Source organism: Coturnix japonica, chromosome 3 (genome assembly GCF_001577835.2).
Source record: "Coturnix japonica isolate 7356 chromosome 3, Coturnix japonica 2.1, whole genome shotgun sequence".
Lineage (NCBI taxonomy): Eukaryota > Metazoa > Chordata > Aves > Galliformes > Phasianidae > Coturnix > Coturnix japonica.
This window is the reverse complement of record NC_029518.1, coordinates 83,660,762-83,667,954: the sequence shown is the minus strand read 5'-3', so window position 1 is coordinate 83,667,954 and position 7,193 is coordinate 83,660,762. Positions and strand designations below refer to the sequence as shown.

General features: G+C 43.1%; 1 long non-coding RNA gene across 1 annotated transcript; it reads left to right on the top strand.

Moving 5' to 3' along the window:
- Window positions 1-913: 913 nt before the first annotated feature.
- LOC116653241 lies at window positions 914-6,688 on the top strand. The gene is made up of 2 exons (XR_004306787.1): window positions 914-3,265; window positions 4,545-6,688. It is a non-coding gene; the product is annotated as an uncharacterized LOC116653241 (long non-coding RNA).
- The last annotated feature ends 505 nt before the right edge of the window (window positions 6,689-7,193 follow it).

The following is a 7,193-nucleotide window of genomic DNA, read 5'->3' as shown; positions in this document are numbered from 1 at the left end:
GGCTGAGCTGCGGCCGGGGCCGGGGCGACACCTCCCCGCCGCCCCTCCTCACCTGCCGCCGCTCCCCGCCGGAGCCGAACGCGCCGCCGCTGCCATGTTTGCGGGGGCGGGGGCGCGGGCTTTCCCGTCACCGCGGCAACCGGCGAGGCGCCGGCCGGGCCCTGACAGCGCCCGCAGCCCGGGGCAGCGCAGGGACCCGGCGGGGCCCGCTGCCACACAGCCCCTCTCGCTGCTCCGCGGCTGTGTCACCGAGACAAGAAAGCCTCGTGTGCCCGGGGAATGCCGCTGCCCTCAGCACGAGGCCGCTGTGTGCGGCTGAGCAGCCCCAGCCCCAGCAGCTTTGCTTGGTGCCCGCGTGGCCCTCTGCCTGTAACACTGTTGGTTACTCTCTGCTCTGCTCTTGTGAGGCCCCATCTGGAGTAACTGGTGTCCGTGTGTGGAGCCTAGTACAAAAAAAAGACATAGAGAATATTGGAGAGGGTCCAGAGAGGGCCACGAAATGATCCAGGGGGCTGAGCACCTCCCTCTATGAGGACAGGCCTGAGGGAGTTTGGGTTTAGTTTCAGCTGGAGAAGAGGAAGGTTGCGGGGTGACCTCATTGCAGCCTTTCAATACCTGAAGGGAACTGTACTCCCGAGGGAGTAAAGCTCTTCGAAAGGGCTGAGAAATAGCAGGACAGTGGAAAATGGTTTAAAGTTAAAGAGAGGGAAGATTTAGGCTTGGATGTAGGGGGAATTTCTTAACTAGGGAGTGGTTAGGCCCTGAACAGGCTCCCAGGGAGGTTGTGGATGCCCCGTCCTTGGAGGTGTTCAAGCCAGGTTGGGACGGGGCCCTGGGCAACCTGATCTAGTATGTGTATGTTTGGTGGCCCTGCCAGGCAGGGGGGTTGAACTACATGATCCTTGAGGTCCCTTCCAACCTGGGTCATTCTGTGATTCTGTGATGTTGCCTACAGTCCTCATTTTATTTTTACATAGACATGCCTGTCTGTTACAATCCCTGCCCAAGCGCTCGTTTTTCCATCATTCTGATCTATGAGTTGTGGTCAGGTGTCCAAAGAACCGTGAATGTGGTTGAAAACGCCACTTTTTTTTCTCTTCTGTTGCTCCTCCAGCAGAAGTCTGTAATGCTGATGGATTCCTCATGCATCACAGAAAGACTTGCAAGTCTGCCTGTGGCTGCCTGAGCTTTTCATAGTACTGACTTCACTGTTCAGTACCATATAATTAATCATCAGAGTCACAAAGATCACTTAAGATGACCTAGTCCAACCATCAGCCCATGCCTGCGAACACCATAGAACATGCCCCACAGTGGGGCGAAGTGGCAACAACTGAGCAGTAGCAGTGTGTTTCAGGCTGCAATGCACTCATACCTGCTGGGCTGGAACAGGGCTGGCCCCGGGGTGCGCTGGCTGTTCGGGGCTGGTTGCTCCACATGCTCTGCATGCTAAGGGAACGCATCTCTACTTCATCCAGGTGCTGTGCCCACACCTGTAGAACCAAAGTTCATAAAGCATTGAAATAACGTTGCTTCTTCCACCACAGGCATTCATCCTTACCAGTGCCGTAACTTCAGAAGCGTCATCTTTGATCAGTGCACAAGTGAGCTTACAGTGCTGACAAAGGATTCCTGTAATGACTTAGGAATGCTGTAATGCAAACTCAGATTTATTACTTAACCACACAAAAGACACATTCGCTTCCCTTGAACCTGAAGCCGTAGAACTGCTCAAGCCCTCCCTACTGAAAATGAACTTAGCAAAGCACTATTTGCATTTGTAAAGCAAGTGCACAAATCTTGGAAGGGCTGGGAAAGCTGGGAAGTTTTACAGTGAATTTCTAAACAAAATCTTTATCTCATTTTCAGTCCCTAATTTTGCAAGATGAAAAGTTCTTAAAAGCAAAGCCCTGAAATTCCATTGCCCATCTTGCGTTAATATTAACCAAATCTCAAGGGGGTAGGAGACAAAACACATTCCCAGTTATTAAAGACAGATCAGGTTTAGCATGAGTTTCCTCTAGAAGGCCAGTTCTTTATCTGCTCACTCCTTGTTCATAAACAAAAATACCAAGAAGGCAGAGTGCAGTATTTCTAATTTACATTGACTCATATTTGGGCAAGCTTAAGCAGTAAAAAAGCAATTCCTTTTATTTGAGTTCTGCATTTAGACTCTTAAAAAGATCACATAAGTTATCAGTCACCACATGACCCTAATATTTTAATCCATTGCCTTCCATATGCTGTTTTTCTTATCCTTATCTGAAACATCAGCTCTACCATTAAGCTTAAATCCTCCAAATACTTATGACCGTGCTCAGTTTTGGGCACATGAAGAAATCCATGGGCAGCCTGGTTTAGTATTAGATATGGAGGTTGGCAGCCCTGCCTACGGAAGGGGTCTTGGAGCTTGATGAACCTTAAGGTCCCTTCCAACCCAAGCCATTCTATGGTTCTGTGTTTCTATGATTCTTTTAAGCTCTCAGACATCAATGTGAAATTGCGGCTTTAATTGGGTCACTGAAAATAGGCCCAGTTGACTTTGAGAGAGCACTAGTGCAGATTTTCCTATTTGTCTTTGAGACACCAAGGCAGAGTTGAGCACTAAAATGATCTTTCTTTTCTTCTGCTAATCTGTTCTACAGACGTCATGCTCACAAATTTATTATTTCCTTCTAAAGTAATTACGTACATCTGATCAAATTTTCCGGACTAAAAAGTTGACATCCACAAAACTGCCCAGGACAAAAAAACACCCTCAAAAAACAACAAAACAAACAAACAACAAACCAAGCCACTCAAATAGGAAGTTTCTTCCTCTAAGCAGCTGCTTTGCCATGTTTTCTCAAGCTGTATGGAGGGGAGGGCTGTGAAATCCTGTTTGAGGATCCTTCTTGGATGGTATTTAACATGCTATAAACATCGTTATTGATGTAATTATGAGGAATATTTGATTATTTTGCTTCTGAGCTCTTCCCATCTTCCTTGAGGGAAACAAATAAAACAGGAAAGAAAACCACAACAACAACAACAAAAAAACAATACAAGAGAAGTAATAGAAAATTCAGCCTTTGACTCTAGTAGAAGCCAGAGCTGTTTTGAAAGCAAAAGCTAGACAACATGGCTTTAGCAGCTATGTCATCAGCTGGCAAAATATTATGCCACTGGAAATGTCATTTCTCCTGTGCTCTTTTCATCCAGGCTCACACCCGGTGAAGGACTGGGTGGAGTTGCCAACTGAACCAGACTCTCAGGAGACAGAAAGGTAAGAAATAGGGAGGTGACCTGCCATGTCATACCATGGTAACTGTTGGAGACTATTGCCACCGAGGTATGTTTCACCATTGCCCAGGAATGTTAGGCATGCATCATGAGTCTAAGAAACATCCTTCTCCTTCAGTCATACTTGGCCATTTCATGATGTATGCTGTCTTCCCGGCTCTCTGCCAGTGCATAGCACAGACTCTAGACTATCCATATAACCTTTCCTGGGTTCTTGTTCCACTTTAGCGGCAAGTGTTATTTTGCTTTCTGGAAGGTGGTTGTGCCAGAGTCCTAGGCTGGAGTTCATCTCATGAAATTTTGAATATCCAGATGTGTAATCTGATATTCTCCATTTCCAATCAGTGTGGAGAAATCCTGCTTATTTTTGCCATTCTCACCGTACTTTTCTTAGCTGTTTACTGTAGGCATCGAGCTATAACCACAGCAAAGCTCATAAAAGTGAGCATTACCAGTGTTACGTGCACAGAACAGTAGGGGAGGTAAGTCCAGCAACTAGTGGGAACAGCTCAGGGATGGCAAGACTTACTTCATGTTTTCCCCATACACTTTCTAGTGGTTCCCTAGCAATATTTTAAGCTAAAACATATGTAATATGTATGAGAGAATACATACTGTGGTACAATACAGTTTTCTGGATGAATACAGTACTTGAGTTCTGCAAGTCATCACAGTGTCCAATCTTATTGAAATAAAATATTTATGTTGCACTCTCCTGTACACACATATTAGTCACATCTATCATGCAAAAACTGTTCCAAAACAGATTGCCAATGACTGCATCTTTAATTTTTTGGAACTGAAGTGCAATTCCTAATTAAAGCAACTTGTAAAATACGTGCCAGAAAACCACCTAAAATGGTCTAGCTTTATTTTTTACACTCTTACATGTCTATTTTAAGCCTTTTCATTTTGCAAGTGAGGTCCAGCCCTACAAGGGGCAAGAAGAAATCTTCAGTTTCTATCCAGACTCAGTTCTTATTGATAGAAATAAGGCTTGGGAAGAAAACCAATTCAATTTAAAATACCGACATGTAAAGGAAAGCTGTTTGTGGCTTGGCACATTACTTATTCAGTCTGGCCCTTTGTCCAAAGAAAATGTGTGAGGGAAAAAAGCAAATGCTTCTGAAATATCCACTTATTAAGAAAAAAACACAACACTGACAGTTAGTTGAAGTACCAAAAGTTTTACAGGAAGCAGATTCAGCGCATGGAAATGCATACTAAATTAATTTATGCTCTTTCATTGCAATTTATTATAGAGATTTTGTGTCCCCAGGGGTGGCAAAGCAAAACCAGAAGACTAGAATTGATGACAAAGACTGTTTGACATGGAAATGCGCTCTTATGAAGATAGATCAATACTATACTTTAAAATGGAAATAAATAAGAGGAAATTGAATAAATGCATGCAGAAAAATACTGAAAAGGTACTGAAATAGAATTGCCTTTTCTCACAACAAGTAAACATTCATCTAATCAAAAGATAACACATTTATAACTCACAAGAGGAAACAGGTATTTTTCAGCTGTGTAAATGCACACTGTGTGAACTCACTTCCAAAGAACGTCATTCCTTCCAGAAACAGGAAGTTTGTGAGGGTAACAAGAACATCAGGTAACACAAGTAGAAACCAAAAGATCAAACATGATGCATAAACTTCATATGTCGGGGAATGTGCTGCTTTTAAAAAGCTGTATGGCAATAAGAGTGTTTTCATATGAGTATACTCCATTATTTTCTACTGCAGGATTTCCTGCTGTAATGTAAATCAAATTGACATTAACCTCTATTGGAAATAAGATATTAAGGTATAGACTGATTAAGTGTATGACTGCCTGACCTCACTGTTACTCTTTCCAAAAGGTTTTCCTAAGCACAGAAGAGACAGCATATAATAACCTGAAATAGTTCTGTTCTCTGCAGTATGTGCAGTGGATAGAAAGTACACTCAGAGGACTGCAAATGCTAAAATTTCATTGTCTACAGGAAACAAAATTCATAACCTTAAAGGGACACACTTCATCATTTGTGAGGTATTGTATTCTTGTACTGTTTCATTCAGAAAGAGCTTTCCATAAAATCTAGTTCCTTTGCAATTTTGAATTATCAAAAGCTGTTGAGGAGGGAAAATTGTAAGACTACCTCTCAAATACTGAAGCCATGGAGTACAGTACTTATAAGACATAATATCCAGACTCACACCACAATAGCAAAAATCATCAGACATGCATTATCCTCTGAATGTCTCAGTAAGTCTGCAACAGAATTAGTAGATTTAAAGAAACTTCCCCAGCCCATTTTTTAGTTGACAGTATGACTTTGGTTGTAGAGCCAGGCCTGCTGATTTTCATTGATATCATAGAATCATAGATATACCATCAGTCCAAACAGGCAAGGCACTCTCTGACTATGAGCTTCCCATCATTATGTGACAAAACAAGGCATACTATGGTAAAAAGGGGCTCCAATTTCCCTACACACAACTGTTTACCAACACAGCTGCTTTGTCCAGAATTGACATCTCCACATTATGGGGCTATGCTAAGATACAGAGTCATGGAATTATAGAATCATTTAGGTTGGAATGATTACCTTAAGGTCATGGCATTGAACCACTGACCTGACACTACCATTACTGAACCATGTCACTTAGCATCACATCCACATGTTTCTTATATATTTCCATACATAATGATTCTACCACCTCCCTGGGCAACACTTTTTGGCCACATACAAAGGGATGATCCCTTCACTGATTCTGCTGGCCACACCACTTCAGATGCAGGCCAGTATTCCATTGGCCTCCTTGGCCACCACTTGCTTGCTGGCTCATGTTCAGCCAGCTGTCAGCGGATACCCCCAGGTCCTTTTCTACCAGGCATCTTTCCATCACTCTTCCCCAAGCCTATAGGGTTGCTTGTGATCCATATGGCATTGGTGACCTCTGCTTCCTTTGGAGAACAAAATTTTTGCTACACAGTTGGTCCAAATCAGAGGCAGGAGGCCTCTGACGAATATAGAGTTCACCTCCTCTTTCTCTCCTTGTTTGGCATATTGTGAGGCCAGTTCTCAAAAAATATCTGAAAAGACAGACAGAACAAAAGCGATTGGCAAAGAATAATACTCCAGAAATATTGCAGTTCAACTTTTCTTGTGCCAACTGACTTCAGCAAGGATAACAAAGAAAGCTACTCTTTGTAGAGGGAGAATCTCAAGGCACCTACATACGACTCTCCTGGGGCCAATTATTCTGCAAGTATTTCTCAGTGATGCGGTGAGCATAAAAGTTCTCACTAGACCATGCAGGAAGGATCTAAATTTTTTTAATTAAGTCCTGCTTAAACTCTGGTAGCTGTCATTCTGCCTTTTAGAGCCAGGGGCTAACCCAACCGTAACCAAACCTTGAAGCTCTAAGCAGAGAAAAGGCTAGGGGAAACAAACAAACAAGCCAACAAAAAGAAGTGTGAGAATAAAAAGCAATTGCAGGGGACAAGAAAGACTCAAAAAGAAACAGGGCAGCAGAGCAGAGCACCTCTCATCATCCATCATTCCTGAAATGTGCTTGAGCAAGCAATGGGTACTGCTCACAGGATCTTTTCCCTGTTGACATAAGAAGATGGGGGACTGGAAGCAGATGATAGAGTTGCCAGGGTTCCCTCGACTGTGCTTGTTTTTCCTGGTGTCTTGAATGGCCACTTTGCAGAGGAGACTGGTGAATAGTCCTGTGCTTACTGCTGTCCCTTGTATGACAAACATCTCAGGTAATCATTAATGAAAATATGGTTGAAGAGTACATATTCTATTATCTAGGAGGGACTGAAATGCGGTTGTGCATCAAGAAGGCCTGCTTTTTTTTTCTATCAAATGTGATTTAATGCAAAACTTTGTTTGCTTTTAACTTCTGTCT